General features: G+C 61.7%; 1 long non-coding RNA gene across 2 annotated transcripts; it reads right to left on the reverse strand.

The window, feature by feature from the left end:
* Nucleotides 1–5,978: 5,978 nt before the first annotated feature.
* Nucleotides 5,979–8,369, reverse strand: LOC309867186. Of its 2 annotated transcripts, none has more exons than XR_014313031.1 (2): nucleotides 7,362–8,369; nucleotides 5,979–6,421 (listed from the first exon to the last, which is right to left on the reverse strand). It is a non-coding gene; the product is annotated as an uncharacterized lncRNA (long non-coding RNA). The 2 variants fall into 2 exon arrangements; XR_014313032.1 differs by having other exon boundaries at nucleotides 7,111–8,369.
* Nucleotides 8,370–14,143: the final 5,774 nt, after the last annotated feature.

Consider the following 14,143-nt stretch of genomic DNA (forward strand, 5'->3'; position numbering starts at 1 on the left):
AATCCCTGTCTGCTCTTACTTCTACGTGGAATCTAAAAAAAGAAAAGGCAGAGCTCATAGAAACCCAGAGCAGAGGAGCAGGGGCTGGGCACGGGGTGTGACAGAAGCGGGGAGACGTGGGCCAGGGGGTCCACACTTCCACGGACGCCCAGGATGTTCTGGGCATCGGACGGACGGCACAGGGACTGCAGGGAATGGTGCTGTGTCAAAGACTTGCAGATTCCCGGGCGCCCCTCCAACGCCCTCATGCTCGCACGGGAACGGCACCATGGAGGGGATGTGCACGTCAATTAACTTGATTACAGTAATCACTTCATAATGTATAGGTCTATCAAATCATCACACTGTACAACTTGAATATATGCAATTTTACTCATCAATTATACTTTCAGAAAGCTAGAGGATTAGAAAAAAGAAAAAGAAATCCTAACAACAACAAAAAAACCAGCACGCTTGGCACCCTGCCAGGCACACAGGTGAGCTCTGGTGGGGGAGCGTGAGGCAGGAACCTGGCCTCTCTCTCTCTCTGCTGCTCAGAAAAAGAAGCTGAGTGGCCCCTGCTCCCCAGAAGCCAGCCCTGCAGACCCCTCAGGCCATGTCGCTCTCCTGGAGGACGTAAATCATGTCATGAGTGTCCCACTTGGACATGACCCCTCAGAGACAACGACGGACTGGGACAAGGCATGGCCGACTCACCATTCTGTCTAAGCACAGGTGACGTCGAGCTCGCCGTGTACCCCACAGCCTAGGCAGCAGCGCCCCTCTGGCCTCAAGGGAGCCACAGCAGCTGTGTCACTGCGGGGACCCCTCTTCCTCGCGGTCGGCAGAACAGGGCTCTCGAACGCTGGGCTCCCCATGGCGTGTTTCTCCCTTGCTGCTCCAGGTGACGAGACAAGACCCGCTCACTTGGGCTGTGGGCAGGAGCCTGTGGCATTTGGCTAAGGGTAGGGCACACCAGCTGAGTGGCTCTGGGCACAGGGCTCCGGCCCTCTGGGCATATCTAGAAGTTAGAGAGCATTAAATGACAAGAGGCCTGTGGCCTGGGTCTCGGGAGCAGAGGGGTGACGGTCCTGCCCTCTGTGGAGGCCGAAGTGCAGGGTCTGCCCTCCCTGGCCTTTTCTCTTCATTTTACAAATACGGAAACTGAGTCTCAGAAGCACCTTCCCCGGAAACCTCAGAACTGGATGGTGCTGGGTGGGGGAGGGGAGGGACCCCCCCCCCACCCCCAGAGGTATCTGGGACCTGAGAGCTAGCAGGTGGGCTTGGTGGCTCTTGGGGACATCCCAGCATGCTCTGGGCCCTGCCGCCCCTGTCCTTTCACTGGACCGTCTGTCGAGGATTTGGTTCCAGACCCCTCACCCTGGATTCCGAAGTTTGCCGTTTCCTTTGTGGTGAGTGGTCCAGGGACAGCCCACCCTGCCTCCCGCAGGCTTCCTCTGCAGAAGGAAAGGAGTGTTCCCCAGCATGACAGGGGTGAGGAGGAAAGGGAAAGAGGAGGCCCTCCCCAGGAGAATCTCACCAAGGCTAAGAAGCACCTGCCCCCGTCACTGGCCTGGCCGTGCGTTCTAGAAAGTGTTCGAGGGATCCAACCCCTCGGAGCTGGGGTCCAAACTGGGCCCTGTGGGCCTTGGAAACTGAGGCCAAAAGAGAGGAGTGGCATTTGCCCCAGCCTGGATGGGAGAGCTTGGTATGAATCCCCACCGTCTGCATCTTGCGTGTTATCATCGGCCCAGAGAGGCCGTGAGCCTGCCCCAGGGTCACGCAGCACCTTCTTGGGGGGATCCAAGGGAGGTCAGGTCCTCACCCTCCACCCAGGTGTGGGAGCTCGGAGCCCCTCCCTAGGATGGGCTGAGTGGCGGTCCACCACCCTTTGCCACAGCAGAGAGCCCTCGGGTGGGCTTTATTTCGTCCACAACCGAGCAGGAGGCAGGCCAGCTGCCGCCCCAGCGCCCCCGCGCCCCCCTGCAAAGTCTCCAGGGCCACTGTCTGCCAGATGCTCCCAGTCCCCACACCCCAGCACCGCCCCCAGGCGTGCTTTCGGCCACAAGGCAGGAGCGGGGGTCCAAGCGGGAGGGTCCAAGCAGGAGGTGCCCGGGGTTCAGACTCGCTGATCCTCTGGCCTCCTCCAAGCAAGCCGCGTCGTCGGCTCGCTGCCCGCACCTGGGGCAGGCCCCTAATTGAGAGTGACAGTGGCACACGGTCCCCCAGCAACTGACCCCCTCCTGGGACAAGGTCAAAATCCCCCCATCACCCCCCTCTCATCGTCCTGCCCCTGGTCCTCTGTGCTGTCCCCCCCGTTACGCCCACGCCTCTGCTCCCCCCAATCCTGCACCAGGCATGTCGAGCTCGGCAGCCCCCCTCGCCCCGCCGGCCCCCCTCCGGTCCCCCAGCCCGGCCGCCCCCGCAGGCCCGCCAACCCCCGCCTCCTGCCAGGACGCCAGCAGCCGGCGGTGCGTCACGACTGGGGCTGTGCGCACTTCATTTATTCAATAGCTCTGGGCCTGAAAAACACCGGCGAAATTGCATCCCATTTTCCCCAAGCCCATTAGCAACCAGCGGCTCATTCTCGGTAATTCTGCTGAACCACTCCGGGCTGGCAGGGAGGGGGCTCTGTTCCGCTGCCGCCCCCACTGTCCCAGAGAACAATAGCCTGACTTAGTCACCAGCGGAGGGTGGGACCCCCCCCCCCCACCGGCCCAGTGCCCCCTCCCCACGCCTCTGCCAGCTGAGCCTTGTTCTGGCCTTTTCTCTGCTTTTAGTGGCCTCACCTCCTCTCCACCACTCCTAGCCCCTCCCCCCAAAAAATCCATCTCCCTGGGCCCCCAGATTGGATTCCTCCCTGGGGCTCCACAGCCTGGCTACTCAGAGCACCTGCCACCCCAGGCACCAGGACACCCTTCTGGGGGGAGAGGCCCGTCAGTGACAGTGAAAACCCCTGCCAGCCCCTCCCTTTCCTGAGGGGAGCCCAGCCCTGCCTGAAAGCGCAGCACCCATAGGAAAGTGTGCCCCCCCCCGCCCCCCGCCCTGTCCCCTCACCCCTCCGGGAGTGGCTGTTCTTCTCACCTCCAGGCCCAGGACCTCAGGCAGGTGGCTGTCCCGGCCTGGTCTGACCAGTTTTCAGCAGAAAAAGGAAAGGTGGTCTTAAAAGCTGCCAGGTAGGAGGAGGCAGGGGCATTCCAGGAAAGGGAGAAGGAAAGGGGACTTTGTCACGGGGCATGGTGTCCTCCGAGCTGTGGGCTGAGTCTTGGGGCTGTGGATTCACCGCTCTACACTGAGGCCATGACCTAAGGGTCTTTCTCCCCAATCCTGATGGGGACCTAGGCTTCTTGGGGTCTCCATCCTCTGTCTCTGGGCTTGCACGTGGCCAGGGAGAGAGCGGGCACTGTGAGGTCTCTGTCCAAGCTGTGGAGAGGTGGGGTACCGCTGTCTGAGTGGAAGCCAGAGGCATGAAGTATCGGTACACAGTCATGGTCACTGTCTCGTTCTCGGTTACCTACAAAGTGCGGGGGGCTTGGGGAGGCCAGCAAGCCCCTAGCTGAGGCTCCTTCTGCTGACTCACAGCACTCCAAGGATCCTGGAGAAGGGGACTTTGGGGTCGGGGGGACATGGTGCAGCTGGCCGGTCTTCCCCTGGACCAGGGGTAAGGGGACTTCTAGCTTGGGGACCCCTGTGTGGTGCACGTGTGAGGCAGGGAAGTGGGAAACCTGGGGCTGAGGAGCTTCTTGGGGGGAACCCATGAGGTGACCCCCCGTTGGAGAGACGGGGCACCATCTCTTGGCCGCAAGCCCAGGGAAGAGGCAGCCTTAGTAAAGCTGGGCGCCCCCCCCCACCCCACTGTGTGCTGTGTGGCCGCCAGCCCGCTTCCTCCGGGACTGGCCTCAGGAAAATGTCAGCGTGCAAGGGAGACGCCAAATGGAAGGTGGCAGCAGACAGGAGACAAGCAGCAGCCCGCCCGACCCAGCAGGGCCTCTCCTCGGCCCCCCTGCTGCCTGGGCACCCAGGAGAGCCCGCCGCCCCTGGGGAGGCTCCGTTCGCGGCTTCCCTGGGGGCACAGCGGCTTCCCCTGAGGATCTGAGCTGAGGTGGGGGGCGGGGCAGGAAAGGCAGGAATGCAGACAGGGACCCCCGAGGGACAGGGCGCCTGCCAGCCACTCTACCCTCGGGTCCCCTCTCTCCCAAGACCCCAGGTCAGACACTAAGGAAACAAGGCTCAGAGGGTTCAAGTCCCTTCCCCAAGGTCACACAGCAAGTCCGTGGCAGAGCCCCCGGTGGCTCGGGGGCACCAGCCTGGGGCTCCCGCTGTCCATGACCCCTCGGTCCCCAGCCGCAGCCGGGGCTGGAGTGGAGGTGGAGATTTCCTGGAAATGTAACGGTCTTGTGGGAAACAGACTCTTGCTGTGAGAGAAACTCAGTTTGCTCCTGGGCAGCCTGTGAACCGGGCGGGCCCTGCTCCGTCACGTGCGGCCTCCCTGGGCACCCACCAAAGGGGAGATGTGACCGGCTGAGCGGTCCTCGGAACAGGAACCATGCCCCCTGAGCCCACAGGCAGCTTTCTCCCTAGACTTGGAGCAGAAGAGGGTCATGAGGGGCAGAGGGCCCCCGGCACCTTCTGTGACCTGCTGTGGGGTGTTGCCAGGGACCCAGATGCAGCTCTGGGAATCAGGGGCTCTGCTCCTCATGGTTCTGTTGGGGGGCGCCTTTGGGAGCAAAGGGGCAGATGGGGAGGCCACAGCCCCTAGACGCTGGGGCTAGCACTGAGGGGTGGTCTGGACCATCTGGAGCAGCCCCCAGGCCAGGGCGCATTGGGCGGGGGGAGGTTGACTTCGGGATCCACAGGGACCCTAACCGGCCATGGGTCGCCGGAAGGAAACCCCCGGTCTAATGGAAACGGACCCACGAGACACCTTGTATATACTTAGAACCCACCCATCATCCCGCTCACGAGGTGGGCGGGAGTGCGCCCATTTTACAGATGAGGAAGTGGAGGCTCAGGGCCAGGAGGTGGCAAGGCTGGATTCAAACCCTGGTCCTCATAGGAGCCCACACCCACCATACGTATTCTATTAAGTTTTTCTTTTTGTCTTCTTTCCGTCTTTCTTTCTTTCTTTCAGTAAATTTTCTGCACCCAGCCTGGGGCTTGAACTCAGGACCCTGAGATCAAGAATGGGGAGCTTTTCCAGCTCAACCTGCCAGGTGCCTCATTGTTTTTTTATTATTAAACAAACAAACAACATCCCCTACAGGGTCCCCCCCCCCCCCCGCCAGGTGTGTACACAGCTTGGGGTCCAAAAGGCCAACTCCTTCCCCAACACAGTCACTGTTGAGTGTTTTTCGGAAGGGGCAGTTTGCCCCTGTTAAGGGACTCTGGAGGACAGGTGGCGGAGGGCAGGGGAGCAGCCGGGGAGGGGTGAGGGGCGCTGGGTGCAGGGCTGGGGAGCCAGGCCCGCCGGGGGGAGCCCTTCCCCCTGCCCAGCCAGCCCAGCCCCAGACCGAGGCGGCCGCGGCGCGCGGGCGAGAGGCTCGGGGGAAAGCAGTGAGTCACGGCGGCCCCGCGCGCCCGCCCGGCGGCGGCAGGTTCCGCAGGTAATTATGTAATTGACGAGGCTCGGGCGCGGCTGAGTCACAGCCGGGCTGAGTCGTGACCAGCGGAGGCTGCAGAGCGGAGGCGGGGGCTCAGCCTCTGCCCCTGGGGGAGGGGGGGCGGCCGCGGGGGCGGGCAGCCGGCTCAGACCGCGAGCGCAGCGCAAGCAGGCCTCCCGGCCCCGGTTCCCACCTGGAAGAGCAGGGGGGAGTGGACCCCGCGGCCAAGGACTCGGGCTCCTCTTCCCGGAGATGCTCCCTGGACGCTCCCTGCAGGGTCCCCGCAGCAAAGGCCGGTGGCTCGGGAGAAGCATCCGCCCCCCCCAGGGCAGATGGCCTTTGTTTTTAAACCTTCCACTTAATGAACATCCTCTCTGAACATATAGACACACCAACATATTTCGATTTTTATAATGTGTATTTATTATTCAAATAGCCCAGAGACATGCCAAGTGTTTGCAAGGAAGAGCAGAATTCCTGAGCCCCTTGGCGGGGAGGGGGCTGGGGGTCCTTGGCTCTGAGTTCATTGCCACTCAGAGTTCTCCGCAGGCCCGCATGGTCCTCCCCAGTCCACGGGCGGGCCTGTCCCTTGTGACGGATCCTCCCCTCATTCCCACTCAGGGTCTTTTAAAGGGTGGGGTGTGCATGACCTCCCCTTCTTCCTGGGGGAGGCAGGAGAGGGCGCTGGTCAGGCAGGGCCATGCCTCCATCTTTCTGTCCACTGGGGCGCAGGTGCCGTTAGCCTTCTCCAAGAGCAAGACTTTCTGGGAGTCCTGGGAGACAGAGGAGTCTGGGGAGGAAGGTGCTGGAGCTCCAGGTGGGTTCACGGACAGCGGAGGCCCCTAAAAGGGGATGAAAGACAGAGAGTCAGGAGCGGGACACAGAGCCTGGCCACAAACAAGCTGAATGATTCTGGGGGTTCCCGGACGGCACCCGTGACTCTGAATCACCAGGCCCAGTAGGCAAGGGCATCTGAGGGGCACAGATGCCCCCTACTTCCCCGTGCCTCAGTTTCCTCACCTGGCACCTGGCATCCTGGACAGAGGATGCAGACCCCTGGGGCTGGGGGGGGGCAGACCCACCTCCCCTCTCCCCTTCTTTTCCTCCCTCTCCCAACCAGCCCCCTCCCCACTTAAGCCCCCCTTCTATGTTTCCTGGCTTAAACCCACCACAGACACCACCACACCCGGAAAGAGATAAATAAATAAAAGAAAAACAGCCTCAACTGTGAAAAGCAGTCCAGATCTGAATTTTTTCCGGCCTGAGTTAATTACACTTTAAATTGGCATGTTTACTGATCGGGGATTTCAAGTTAACAGAGACACCCCCCTCCCCAACTGTTTGTACAGTAAAACTCAGCAGGCTGGCGGGCTCCCCCAGGCCTTGGCAGGCCCCGCAGCTCCCCTGCCAACGAGAAGCATAACAGAAACATCTATTTTTGAGTGTTAGAGAAAACGAAGATATCACAGATGGTGGGAAGCAGCATTCTGGAAGGTTTCCCACACCCCAGGCTCTGTGCACAGCGGCTCACCCCGAGGAAGACCAGAGCCTTCACTCCCAGAGGACCCTGGAGGCAGGCCCCCACTGTCCCCATGTCCAGGGCCTTGCCTGCTCAAGCCTCCCTCCCACGACAGCCTGTGTGCGGTTCACCCCCTTCTCCACAGCCAGACAGAGCGAGCCTGGCCTCCCCACCCTGATAACGAGTGTGGGTCTTCTCTAGACTCTGCCTTTGCTCAGGGCTTGAATGGGAGACACCTTGTGGTCCTTCCGATGTGCACTCACCCGACCCCAGGACCACCTCTAGGGTCAGACCAGGCTCCCCGGCTCACAGCTCACATCTCTCCAGGCGGAAGTGGTCTGGTGGGGACATTTCTGGCCCAGCCCTTGGCTCACGGCTGTGATCACCCAAAGGCTCCAGGTACTGGGCACGTGCCGGATGCCCTATCCCGTGTTCCTGCCAGGGGAAGACAGGCCAACAAGGCGGGGCCCACAATGACCTAACCAGAGCAGCCCCTGCCCCTGCAAAACTTACCACCTGTAGATCACAGGATCAGGGGACTGAGAGCTGACTGCAGGTTGAGGGACAAAGGCATATCAGGGAAGGCTTCCTGTAGGAGGCAGCAGTGAAACTGGGCCTTGAACGGTAAGGAGGAACAGGCATTCCAGGTGGGGGTACAGCCTGAGCCCAGGATTGGCACTGGGGCTTCCAGGCCTGAAAGCCACTACCACACATCAAGGACACGAGGTGGGCTTTGAGATGTCCAAACACACACTCATTTGGGCCCAGCAACAGCAATGGCCCCGAAGTCCTACCCCATTATTGGTCAGGTGGCCTTGAGTGACTCCAGTCCTCTCTGCTGCCCAGCCCAGGCCTTGGACCTGCCCCACAGGTCCTGGCTTACCTGGTTGGAGTGCCCCTCCTCGGGGTCCCTTTTCATGCCCAACCCCAGGCAGGCGGAGCCACGTGCAGGCGCGGGCTCCCCTCCACGTCATGGGGATAACAGGGACGTGTCGAATGAGCCTCCACCACACCTGTGCTTTTTGTCCCCACCCGTGACCAACAGCCCCTGGGCCCCGCGGGGTCTTGCCAGCTGCCTTGGCAGGAAACCTTGGTGGTGCCATGGAGATTTATGTCCGTCTTCCCCAGATTCTCTTTCTCTCTGCTTCTTGATTCCCTCTGAGAGCACGTTTGTATCTATTCATTCCCCAAACGCCCTCCCAGCCCCTCTATGCGCTCCTTCCCGGCAACGGAGAGACCAGACTCCAGCACACCCTCGCGCGTAGCACCCGTCTGTGGCGCCTGCCGCGATCCAGCCGTTAGCTGAGCCTCTACTACCCTACTAAGAGCCAGCACAGCAGGGTCACGGGCCTGGCTTCTAGAAGCTCTGTGACAGGTAGCAGCATCACTGTCCCTGGGGGGTGGACGTATTGAATACTGCTTGGCGTTTCTACAGCCTTGGGTTGCTGGGTCACCCCAATTTGCAAAGAAAGAAACTACTTGTTTGCCAGAGGTGGGTCCTGACCCTGGACTTTGAGACAACGCTCAGAAGAAAAGCCGTGGCAAAGCAGGCCACCCTCCCGGACCTCAGATCCTTTACCTGTACGAGGATGTGAGCGGGGGTGGGCGTGAGGACAAGAGGGAATGCACTGGGGGCCCCTTCAGCTCCGACAGGTGAGGGTGCTCCCAGGACCTCAGGAGCCTCTGAGTGGTGCAGGGTGGGCACAACAAGGGTGGGAGCCAAGCAGGGCAAGGGGGAGACGGGTGGGGGGCGCGGGGCCGGGGCCTGGGCCTGTCCTGTGAGACCAGCCAGCTGGCCTGAGCTCCCACGCTGCCCTGACAAGACCTGCACCCCACTCTCCGTGCACTCTGGCGCAGCAGCGAAAAGCACGGGTCAAAGTGTGTCTTTGATCCGCAGCTCTCCCCTTGGGCCCTGGGGCTCCTGGCAGAGCAAGAGGCCCTCTCTCTGGGCCAGACAGGGGGCCGGGGGCCTCAGGGACGGACCCAGCTGCAAGCATCCCAGGTCACGGGGTGGGCACCGAACTGGAGAGACGCCAGATGGGTGCAGGGAAGATCCCACTAAGGCAGGGCAAGCCCAGCGTTTGGAAGAGGCGGCCCACCTCGTCGTGCAGAGTTTGGGCCGGAGACTGTTCTAGAGCCCTGTGGGTCTCAGCAGGCACAGTGCCCACTGGGTGGTCTCGGAGTCGTCCTTCCCCCTCTCTGTGCCCCACATCCTCACTGTCAAAGAGTCTGCCCCTGCCCATGGGCTGGTGGGTACAAGGAGCAAACACCCTGGAGCCGGACGGACAGGCCAGGGGGGCTGAAGTTTATTTGGGGTGACTAGTGTTTCCCTGCTCAGCCCCCCGACAATGGTAGGGTGAGGAGATTGCAGGACCGGACGCTCTCAAGTCCTCAGTCTTCAAAGTGGCTACCATCGGATCGTGTCCAGGAGACGCAGTGGGGGAAGCCAGGGGCCTTGACCACGCGGGCCCCAGGAGACGGTGGGCGCCCCGTGGACCCAGACGCACGCCTGGGGTCACGTGGCTCCTTGGACACGAGTCCATGTCGCCGGGCCTCTGGCTTGAGGGTCCACAGCAACTGTCATCATAGCCGCTGTGGGGACAGACATTTTCATCGGGCCCTTTGTTTATTCTCTCTTCTGCTCAAACAACAGATAAACCCGTCATTTGGCTTTTAATGAAATTCTGCACCGAGCAGCATGGGGTCACCATCTCCGGGTCTGAAATGAGTCTGGAACATATGCTGCTGAATGCCGGGTACCCTGGGCTGACATTCGGGCTCAGGCGTGATTCTCCAGCGGTGGCTGACCCACCCGGTCCTCCCCCCAGGCGGCAGGCTGGGGGCACCCGGCTACAGGCTGGGGTGTGGGGATGGTTACATCCGAGCTATTAAATAAGGCTAATGTTGCCTCCCACCCCCTACAAACATTTAATTTATTCCAAAGATGTGTGGATGCATTAACGGCAATTTTCATCTCCAAATGTCCCCATTTAGTCAGGTCCATGCATAAAATATTAGCCCCTGACACCGCACGCCGGCCTGTCGCCGACAGAGCTCCCCAGAGCACCTGGCTGTGAGCCCCGCAGTGCGCTGGGGGGTGGGGGGAGGGGGCGCTCGCTGGTGGCTGCGGGATTTTCCTGGAGCTCATCGCGCCTCCTGGGGGTCCGGGGAGCCCCTTGGAAAGTGGAGGCGAGAGCTCGGACCCAGCTGACCTGACCCTGTCTCAGCAAGCCTCAACTCTCCCAGAAGCTTCTGGAAGGGGCCGAAAAAGCTACAAAAACGAACGGCATTTAATAAACATAAAGAATTTGTAAAAACCGATGACCGTACTCATGTGTCCAGGCCTTCCTCGGTGCCTCCTGTGTGTCCCCATGCTTTGCTGGGGATTCACTTGGTACAGGCCCCTGCCCTTAGGGAATCAGTCAATCAACAAGTGCTCCCTCTTCCTCTATTATGGGCCTGGCCTGGGTCCCAGGGCTGGGGACAGAGCAGGGAACAGAACAGAAAAAAAATCCCTGTCCTGAGAAATCTCAGTCTGGGGGAGGAGGAGGAGAAGAGAGACAGTAGCAGGAATTTCAGATAGCGGCGCAGCAGGAGGAAAGCTGCAACAGGGTACTCACGGAGGAGGACTCGGACAAGGGGTGGCGAGGCCAGGGGTTCGGGGACAGTCCCACCGAACAAGAGACTTTCCATCCCCCCCAGTACCTGGAACCCTGCTCTAGAAAGGGGCAGGAGCAAGAGACTGTGCTGGGTTCCCCCGAGACGGGGACATCCGCATCGGGCACCAGGCTGTAGAGGCAGGACCCAGCTCCCCACAGGTGGGGGGGTGTGCGGGCCGGGAGCCGAGGACGAGACAGAGTAAACGCCCAAGAAGGGTGTGGCAGGGAGTGAGGTTGGCCCCGAGCAAGGGGCTGCCTCCGAGGGGGTTGGGGTAGGGCAGAGAGAGCCAGACTGCTTGCTAAAGGTTCTCCTAGCTAAAGCAGGAGGGCGAGCGCCTGGTGGGGCCCGTGCAAGGGTCTGAACCAGAGGGGGCAGCCCCGCGGGCAGAGCTGCTGCGAGCCTGAGGGCCAGGTGCCCATGGCTGCCACATCTGGGGCCTGGCAGACAGGGAAGGGGAGGAGGCCCGGAGCCGTGGCGCTTGGCTGGTGCGGTCACTGCCGGAGAGCTGGCCCTGGGCACTGAGAGCCCGTGGGCCTGAGGAGGCGGCCACCAGGCGACAGGCGTGCTTGGAGAGGCTGTTGTCAAGACACCCCGCCCCCGACCCAGCCGGTCAGCAGGAGCCGGGGAAGGAGCTTCTCTTCCCTCCTTCCGTAGCCCAGAGGACAACACGCAAATACCAGACCTGCTCCCGTCACACCGCGGAGGCGCTCTAGGAACCCCTGCTTTGCCGTGGCCCAGACCCTTGGCCCTCTACTCCCCACCCCTGTGACCTTGCCGTGGTCTGGGCAGGGCTGGGAACCCTTGGGAAAGGAGAATCAGGCCTCCAGCCCTGTGGACCCTGCCCCCCGCAGAGACACCCGGAACCCTAAGGCCGCTCCGTGTGGCCCTCAAAAACCTTCTAGAACGGGGTTGGGGGGGAGCTGGAAACGGAACAGGCCATGGCATGGGCCCCACACGGAGTCCGCAGTCGGCCAGCACCCAGGCTTCTCCCGCCCGGAGCCGGCACCCGGACGGGACGTCGAGCGAGGCGGGATTCGATACCGGGAAGAGGTTGACTGTATAATATTCATCGTCTAGAAAGTGAACACCTCACAGGCAACCTATTTCAGGTACCACTGAGCCGGGCTGACTCCGGACGGGAGGCTTCTTCCTCACGGCCGGCTGGCCGCACGCCCCGGGGACTCGGGCTGGGAGCCAGCACAGGCGGGGGGTGCCCCCGGCCACGCACCCTCCCCGACGGCAGCGCGAGCCCGACGCATGCAGGGCAGGACCCGAGGCTGAAGCGAGGTCGGCCGTGTGCTGTGCGTCACAAAGGCTGCGACCTCTCCTCAGCCACCGCAGGGAGCCGCCAGCAGCAAAGCAGAGCTCCGGCTCGGCCCCGAGGGTCCTTGAGGACCCCAAGGGGTGGTGAGCGGCAAAGCGGCTGGGCTGGGGAGGCCATGCAGGGGTCAGCCCTGGGGTGGGGGGCAGGCCACCACCCTCTGTGGTGGGGACCCTCGGGTCCGGGGTACAAAGGACAGACAGAGCCATTCGTCTTTTGCAGCGAGCAGGGCTCCGTGCCCGGCCTCCCGGTGCAGACCCCCGGCACCCACGGGCCCTCCGGGAAGCTGTCCCAGGACGGACTCGACGTGGAGGGTCAGCGGAGAGGGCGACCCAGGTCATCCGTGGAGCCCACGCACTCACGTACCCTGCAGGGGGCCGGCCTCAGAGTCGCAGGGGGTACCGAAAACAGGCCATCTGTGTTATATTCGGCATTAATAAAGCGAACTCATCACAGACAACCTCTCCTCAAGTACCCATAGATGCCGTGGAGGGCCGCCGCCGCCGGACCGACCTCCTCCGGGAGCTGTCCTGAGGGTGGACCAGACAGGAAAGGTGAGGGGCCGCACACCTGCCGTGCACACCCTCCCCGGCCCGCCCCTCCCCTGCCCTCCGGCCCGCTGTGTCCAGGCCTCCACCCCGGACACCCCACCTGGCGATGGCACCACCACCCCCAGCACCCCCCAGCCCCAACCCTGTGCCCGGCCCCACAGGGCTTCACGTCCAAGAGATCCTCCAAGGTGAGATTTGATACTGAGAAAAGATCAACCATGTATTATTCGAAGCCAATAAAGCGAATATAACACGGTCGATCTCCCTTCAAGTACCAGGAGAGGTGCGGAGCGGGGGGGCGGCCCGGGCCCGGGCCCCGCAGGCTGCGGCGGATACGGACGGCTAGTGGACCAGATGAAGTACATTCGAAACAATTACTTTCCAACTGGTCGACCATCCGTCCTGTACCCCAGAGCGGTGCTGCTACCGACGTTCTTCCCCGAGGTGCCACGGCCTCCGAGTCGGCCTCTCTGGTGGAATTTGATACCGAAAAGGGGTTCACCGAGCAACATTCGTCGTCCAGATGCAAAGTTGCTCGGGTAACCTCTCCCCGAGTACCATGGAGAGGCTTGGGCGCTTGGACTAAGGCAGACGCGTCAAGGTGGCTGTACTTCCAGAAGACCCTCCCCTCCGAGGGCAGCCTGAGTGCTGGGCATTCCGGGGCCGCAACTGCGTCCTCTCCCAGGACCCCTCCCCACCCCAGCCCTCGAGGGCAATTGTGCCATCCCTCCCCAGAATAAGCCAGATCCAGAGACCATGTGCCGGCGTGAAGCGCGAGGGCCGGGGGTGGGGATTGCAGGCACGCCACCCCAGGGGGCGCCCCGGGCCCCGTGCCCGTACAAAGCCTCCCTCCATAGGGCGCCAACCCCCAACACCGCGTGGTCCCAGGTGCCCCCAATACCAACTCTAGCCCCATGGAGGTGTCGCCACCTCTGAAGCCTCCAAAGGGCGATGTAATACAAAAAAAACTGGTTGACCATGTGATTAGCCTCACACACAAAGCAAGCAAAACACCAAAAATTAAAGGCTTGGGAGGCTGGGGGAGAAGCAAGCAAATGAGCCGAACAAGATCTCTCTCCCAAAAAAAGGCGACACAGCTCTGGTATCAGAACCCTGGTTTTTCCCAGAGTTGACATCAGATCCAAAACATTCCTCCAAATAACAGGCTGGCCAGGGAGGGCAGGGAGCAGGTGACACAGCCCCAGGCAGAGGCGGCATTCTGTGCCCACCAGCTATGTTATGAACTCCGGAGTGAGACCGACAGCAGATTCCTTTCCCTGATGTTGGCATGAGTTCAGAAAGCCCTTGGGTCTTGCTATCCCTGAAGCAAGGAACCGGCTCCCCAAGGTCTGTCCTGAAGAAAGAAACCCTAATCCGGAAGCATCCCTGTTCATGGACACCAACCTGGGGCTTCGGGGTGCTTTCCGGGGGCCGGTGTCGCCTCCTGATGTGCTCGTGAGAACGGGCTGGGTGGCAGTGGCTTCTGGACCAGACGACACACGTCGTGAACACA

Source organism: Mustela nivalis (assembly GCF_964662115.1).
Source record: "Mustela nivalis genome assembly, chromosome: 6".
NCBI lineage: Eukaryota > Metazoa > Chordata > Mammalia > Carnivora > Mustelidae > Mustela > Mustela nivalis.